Genomic DNA, 7828 nt, shown 5'->3' on the forward strand with positions numbered 1-7828 from the left:
TGCGGGTTGAAGGGGATGGAGCCCAATTTACTTTTAAAGATACAGACACCTTCGGGAGTACAAGAAAGAAAAAAGACTACCTCTTCATGAGGATCCCCTTATGTGGTGGAATGGAAATGCGCACAAATACCCCCATATTTTGCCTATAGTTCGCCAATACTTATCAGCTCCCCCCAGCAGTGTAGCCAGCGAGCAATTATTTAGCGGAGCTGGTTTAATATATGAAGAACATCGAAATAGGCTGAAAGGTGTGAATGTCTAACAAGCCGCGCTGCGTCAGCCCTCGGTGTGTGGCTGTTAGGGAGGCGCACACGAGACTCCTCCAAAATCTGGAGGGGTACCGGAAATACGAATCGCAGTTGTTAGGGCTCCACAATCAGAACAAAGTGCTTTTGGACACCATCCTGGGGCCGGCTAGGGAGGAAAGCCACCTGCTTGTCGGCCGGTCCATTGGCGCGGGCGCAGACCCCGCGGTCGCGACACCGGCCCTGGCCTCTAGCGGAAGTGATCTGGGGGGCCCGGGGGACCTGGCCCGTCCGGAGGTGGGAACCATTCTGGCTGGAATGGCCAGTATTGACCCACTAATATCTCCAATCGGGTCCCCGGGGCCTTCGCTCTCGCAGTCGCCGGGATCGGGACATTCTTCTCCCAGGGCCCTATCACCCTCGTCCCCTGGCCGGCTCCGGGTTCCGCCGGCGGCAGCTTTCTCCCGCTCCCTCTCCCCCGCCCTTCGGCGGCGGGAAAATATACATACCATGCCCACCCCCCCTCATGCACCCGCAACATACGGGGCTCCCCCAGCTCTACTGCAGAGCTGGGGTTAGACTCCATCGGCCCAGGGGGGGGCGGCAAGGGAATATCGACTTTGCATATTATGTGGGAAGCACATCAGTTCCCATGTGGCCAGACACTTCTCAAGGAGGCACCGGGGTTACGGAGTCCCGGTATGCCCGCTCCTATACTCGGGGCCTCTTTTTCTACGCCGGCCAAAGGTTGGAGACCTGTCCGCCGGAGGCCAGGGCGGACCCCGCGCTGCTGGAGGGGGTTGATGGGGTGGTGGGGAGTTTTGCCCTCCCCTAGGTACGAGGAGGCGCCTCAAGGATCCCAGACAAGGAGGTTATTCCCAACCCTCGCGGACATATTGCGATTCCGAGCGCTGGCTCCGCCGTCATTTGAGCTGACACAGTTCGTTTCGGGACACGGGCACACCTCAGCTACCTGCACCGTTTTAAAATCTCAACATCTTATGCCTGCCCCTGCGACGACTCCTCCCCTCAAGACCCTTGGCACCTTTTAGTACACTGCCCGCGCTTCGCGGCTAAGCGCCTGGAGCATAACATCCTGTGTGGGTTGGATATTTATCTATTTACTAAATGATTTATAATAAACTATTTGTTTTCCTTTAACTTAGGGCCTGGCTAGAAACGCACTTTGGCCAAGACTGGACAAGTGGACATCGTTGGTGGAATTGAAATATTATAAAAAAGAGCTTAATAGTGAAAATGTGATAGGGCGACTAATGTACGAAGAAGAAATTGTAGAAGATGACTTCATCTAAGTCAACGCTTTTTTTTTAAATATCTCCTAAGACTCCTAACAGGGTAGAGTGGATTTATCTGAGTTTGAAGTTAAGCGACTCCCTAAAGTTATGCCAATTAAGGGCCACAAAGTAGTCCCACTTTATGACGGTCCTCTAATAAAAGGCATCAGAAATAATTTGAGACTAAAAACAACGCGACCTGCAATCTTGAAGAATTAACTAGACTCTAGTTCCGAGGTTTCTGATGAAATTCAAGAAGAAGTAATTGAAATGCAGCATGATAGTAAATTAAAAGACACCTTCCAAAGTTCCAATCAGGAATTAACCTTGAAGATTTTTGGAGCCAAAAGGCAATTTCTTTGCCCAAACTTCGAGACATTGCTATACGTTATCTAACGTTATATTCATGGACTTATCTATGCGAGCATTTGTAACGTTTATTTTTATTTTTGCGAAACAAATAAATTCATGGTAGTTCTAAAACTATAATTATTATCTGTTTTATATTAATAAAACATAGGGACAAAATAAAAAATATGTAAATTTACAGAAGAACACATTCAAGAAAATATGCGGATCAAATTGACAACACAACTGTTTATAGTCAGTGTTGCAGTTCTAACTGACCATTTGGTAGCGAAAGGTACGAGTATCTTCCAGTGGAATGACGACAAATATTCGATTTTACAGTTTTAATTAATTTAACAGTTGCTTAAATGATTTCCGAGTAGTTGAAGAATTTATAATTTGTTTATGTGTGTCGTTTTTGTTTGTGACGTCACTCAGAATACATTTGGACGGAGTGATCTTCAAAAAATAAAATTAGCATGTCTCGTCTTTCTTTTTATGACAAATTTAAGGATATTCTAAAATAATAACATCACTTAATTAAGAAATCCTAAACCTGCCACGGGACACCCTGTACTTTTAGACCTAGCTAACGAAAGAGACAGGCGCCGACGACGAAACGAACTGCGGAACAGCTCTATAAATCCGTTCCACAATACGTCTGAAGAAGACTTCGTCAAAACTAACAGACTTTCCAAGCAGTTAGTTGAAGGTCTATTTGAAGATATTCTCCCTTTAGTACCCAAAGAAAGGAGGTCTGATGGACCTACCTGCCTACACTACCTATACTTAGAGTAAAGGTAATGGTTTTTCTTACAGAGACGCAATGGATCGCCCGCAAGAGTATGAAGTGCGCTACAGATACGTTGGAATGAAAGCCATAAAGGTGAGACTGCCGGGCGAGGAGCTGTGGACCCGCGTCGTGACGATCTTCAACGGTAGCGTCTTTTTTTGCTACACACTAGACAACACGCGACAGCGACAGCTCAGCGAATAAAGCCCGGTCTGTGAGCACGTAGAATTTTGTCCAATGACCCCAACTCACTGCTCGCACACTCACTGCGGACGCCAGTACAGTCGCGACAGCAATATAATTACGCGCGAGCGATAAGGATGGGTAGCTAGGGGTCATTGGACAAAATTCTACGTGCTCACGGACCAGACTATAGTAGTACCCATGGTCGCTCAAGTGAGTCATGGTCGTCAAGTAGTACATTATTGGTTTAAGTTTAAGTTTTAGTTCACAACTACAATTCTTCGTGTTATTCAGTCATTCATTATTAAATTCAGTGAAGGATTCAAGTCGATAATTATAATGATTGTATTCTGTTATTACAAAGACAAATAAAACTAGTATTGGCATCTACAAGGTGTTTATTGGAAGTCCTGTTTCCCCGTACACATACACAACAGCACCATATCATTCTGATATAAAGAATAAACCTCCCGTCATCCGTCAATAAAGAACAACGCACAACCAATGCTCTAGCTTCTAGAGTCTAGAAGGTTGGCATTATAAATTAAATAAAAAATTAATATGAAACCTGTAAGACAGTCGTCTACTGCAAATAAAAGTTTGTTAGATATGACACGGAAGAAAAGAAACGATAAAACGAAGTTAGAGAAAAAAGTCGCTGAGTTTTTTGAAGAAGATTGCAATAGCAGATTGTGCCCAGGTAAAAAAGATAGCATTACAAAAGGTAAAATAACCATGAAAAATTTACTTATAATAAGTTTATAAAAAAAAATATATAAAATTGAGTTACACGCTGTTTTGCCGCCTACGACCTTTTTGGATTGTAAAACATCCACCAAAGAGAAACAGGCAGACATCATAGATTTTCCAAACTATCAGAGCATGCCGGTACCGGTACAATGAAAAATGTCCTGCGAGAATGTATTAACTGCAAATCACGTTCCATATGTTATCGTAAGTTTGACAATTCTGTTTTGATAAAATACTCTTCATGGCAATGTATTACAGAGGACATTTAGGATAATAAAACCAAGAAAAAACGCAGGGTTCGAAAATATAAGAAAATAACATTAAACTGTACTCCAAAAGACATTGTGATGAAACTTGAAGAAAACCTTGATATTTTTTTAAAGCAAATATAGTGCATCAATATGAAACCATTAAAAGTCTAAAAGATAACTTAATTGAAAAAGATGCTGTGATTCTTATGGACTTTTCCGAAAATTATAATACAAAATATTTTTCGGAAGTTCAATCATTCCATTTTGGTGGTTCACGTACGCAAATAAGTTTGCATACTATGGTCTTATAATATAAAAAGGAAGAAACAAAATGTTTCGCTACAATGTGAGAAAACTTAAACCATAATGTACCTGTTATCTGGGCTCATCTAAAACCTGTCATGAAACTCCTTCCGTCCTCGGTAGAAAATGTTCATTTCTTAAGCGATGGTCCTGTTACTCAGTACCGTAACAAGGATAAGTTTTTTTACTTAGTTTGTAAATTGACTGAAAGCTATCCGAATATTTATTTTGTGAAGCGACCGAAAATATTTTAAGATATTAGTGCCAACCACCACTCCGGTGGCAAGCCCGAAGGGGGTATAGAAATCAAGGCCTTCAATGTGATAGAAACAATTGAGCGGTATCTTTGAGAGGTTAACAAATAGTCAAATAATATTTTCAGAGTCAACTTATGAAGAAAAGAAGGTATATAGACAGACTTTATCTGGGTTAGGCTGTAGCAAAGGGGGTCAGAGACATAGCCGAATTTTCGAGCGTAATTTGTATGGAGCCGACAGCCGACACGACAACGTATTCGAAAATGAATGCTCTTGACCTATTGTTACAGCGAAATTTTTCGCTTTGGAATTTCGCTTCAAATATACGCAGCGAAGAAGAAGCCATAGCAGCTGCACAGACATGGCTTCTGGATTCCAGATATTATGTCCCCACGCTGTACAAACTGCCACAATACGACGACGAGAGACGACCAAACCAACTTACAAAATTGGTTTTAGATGGCGGTGCGGCAGAAAAAATTGTAGGGCATCTTTGTCTCCTCTCAAAAATACATTTTTTGAGAGGAGCCACCTTGGCCACATTACGCCTAATCCTCCATTTCATCAGAAAGGATAAAGTGAGCCAAGCTGCATTAGATGTAGGCGTAACCAAAAAAAGTGCAATTCAAATTTTTCACTTCTTAAGAGAAGTTTGTGAGATAGCGGAGGCCCATGATAGACAACTGATTGGTGGAGATGACGAATAATGACGATGTAGTAGAGATGGATGAAACCCATCTCTACACTCGTAAATATCACCGTGGGCGTATACTTCGTATATCTCAGACGTGGGCCTTCGATTGCATAAGCCGCCTTACCAAAAAAGTACACATTACGGGGGTTGCTGGACTTGCTGGTCCTACATTTGTAAAGGAAGGATTGTCTCCATTCCAAATCTTTGAAAATATTTGGGATGCAGACATCTTTTCGTTAATAGTGCGGGAAACTAATGAATACGTTGAAGACAATCATTAAAACATAAGAATTAAAACGAGGTCAGGCTTAAGGTGCCAATCATTGTATGGTTTACCCTGATTGCTTGCTTCTGAAATATATTGTGTTAACGACGGACAACTACGGAAACCCTACACTGCGCGTGGCACGACACGCACTTGGCCAATTTTTTAAAAAAATATCACGTAAGATTAGGGGGTGGGGGGAGTCAGGCAAAATCTCGCCAAATCTCACAAAGGGGGAAAAATAGCCAAAATTGTCTCACGTTAATTAATTAATGGACGCCCCCTAACTCCCAGAATGTTGAAAAGACGCGCCGTAATGAGATGGCTTAATTCGGTTTTCCTCGTCTCCGACGCTGCGGGAATAGCAGCCTCTTCGCCCTTACGTAACAAGGCGTAATCACAGTTACAGTGGGCGGAGGCTGCTCACCCTCCGCGCCTCCGGCTTTGAAATTACACTCTAGTATCGGACAGACAAGTACCACGGCCAAAGGACCACGGCGAGTCGGGGTAAACGCAATTAGATAATGGTCTTTCATACATAGATTAATAAACTAGAAAACTGCAAATATCTCAGTAACGGTGCGTGAAAAAATAATGAAATTTTGAACCCCCTCAAGAACGCCGTCCGGCACCCAGGCCCATAATATTCCGACTTCAAAAAACGGTCAAGTGTGAGTCGGTCATTTTTTCTTAAGTAAATTTGCGAAAATTTTACAAGTCTCAGCTCCACACAAAATGCCTTCGGAAATTCGGCTGTTCTGAGACCCCCCTTGCTACACTAAGTGAAAAATATTACAAGTCCCAGCTCCATACAAAACACGATCAAAAATTCGACTAAGTTAAACTCTATACTGAAGCCATCAAATTTTTTTTTAAGTGTTGGCTCCATACAAATTACCTACGCTCAAAAATTCGGCTGTCTAAACTCCATACAAAAGTCGTCAAAATTATAAAAGTGTCAGAAAACCTATTTCTTTTTACAAAAAATTTAAAAATCAGTATCTTTTTTTGATCTCTGTTTTTTGCTATTTTCAACAAAAAAAAATTCTTACAAGCAACACAAAAATAGAAATAAATAAAAAGTAAAAAAACTATAACCCAACTACGACAAAAAACAACGCTGAAAAAGTATAAAACAAGATTTTCAGAATACTGAACTTAACAAAGTTGCTAATGTAGTTGCATAGTAATTTTCATGTTTGGAAAACCGCAGTCACACGTTGTCAAAGTGCTACGGTAGGTAGGTATATGTAACGTGTGTCCGCTAGAGGGTGCCACATTAGATTTTGTGGAACCCCTTATAGCCTATAACCAGCGGACAATTAAGATGCTTCTAATGATATGTCATTCGTCGAATTCTGATAAGTAGTTTAGAAGTTACAAGGGAACAGATGAACATACATACATAGCCTGTCAAAATCATAACCCTCCTTTTGCTTTGCCATAGTCGGGTAAAAATACTTTTATTGACATAATATAAAACACAACAAGGAACTAAAACAATTACTGAGCCACTGTGCCACTAGGCTCCCCTGCTCAGCCCTTAAAAGCATGTGAAGATAAATGCTGAGCAAATAGACAAGTTCCAGCTTCAGGATTTAACTAGTGAAGAAATAGGTAGCCTTGAATGCTTTCCAAATGATCAAATTTATGGAAGTATATCAGCACCAAAACGGTCTTCAATCACCTCTTCAAGAAGGTTGACCAGCATGAACACCAAAATTCTACGTATCAAATCTTGACACAGTGCCAACTAAATAATAAAAAAACACATCCTTGCTCTAACCAACTTTAATGATACTATCACTGGACATCCTTAGATTTATTATTCTATGCTGACGCCATTAGACAAAATTATTGACATTATTGATTTCTACAACCCAAACCATCAAACATCCCATTATGAAGGAAAATTAACGTTGTAAACACAGGTTGAACATCGAGTTATAACAACATCTGCAATCAGAGCTGGTCGAGATTTTATGGAATCATTGCCAGGAAGAAACCTTTGATTATTTACAACGCTGCTTATCTGGCGGAAGGCAATAGTTGTCGATCGGTACAAATCCTGAGACACCTTTTGGTAATGCCCAATCAATGAAAAACGTAGAAAGAACGGAAAATTTGAAATAAAACAGCACAATATAAACGGTCAATGGAATACCACTGTAAATAACAACGGACTAAACATAATAACAAATTCTTCCGTTTACACAATGCTATTGTTTAATTTACCCAATTTAGTAGCCGTTATGCACGTTTATTATTAGTGCAAAAGAAAGAAAGATACAGAAAAATAAATGGATGATGGATGAAGATCAAAGCAAGCAAACAAAAGCAAAAGCACAGATCAAAATGAACGAACAATGAAATGATTAAATGAATGAACGAACATCACCTGTCAGTGTCTATTTTTTTTATTAAGTTTTACGGCTCTGGGTACA

This window comes from Ostrinia furnacalis, unplaced genomic scaffold (genome assembly GCF_004193835.3).
Source record: "Ostrinia furnacalis isolate ACB-3 unplaced genomic scaffold, ASM419383v2 OfSCF7590, whole genome shotgun sequence".
Classification (NCBI taxonomy): domain Eukaryota; kingdom Metazoa; phylum Arthropoda; class Insecta; order Lepidoptera; family Crambidae; genus Ostrinia; species Ostrinia furnacalis.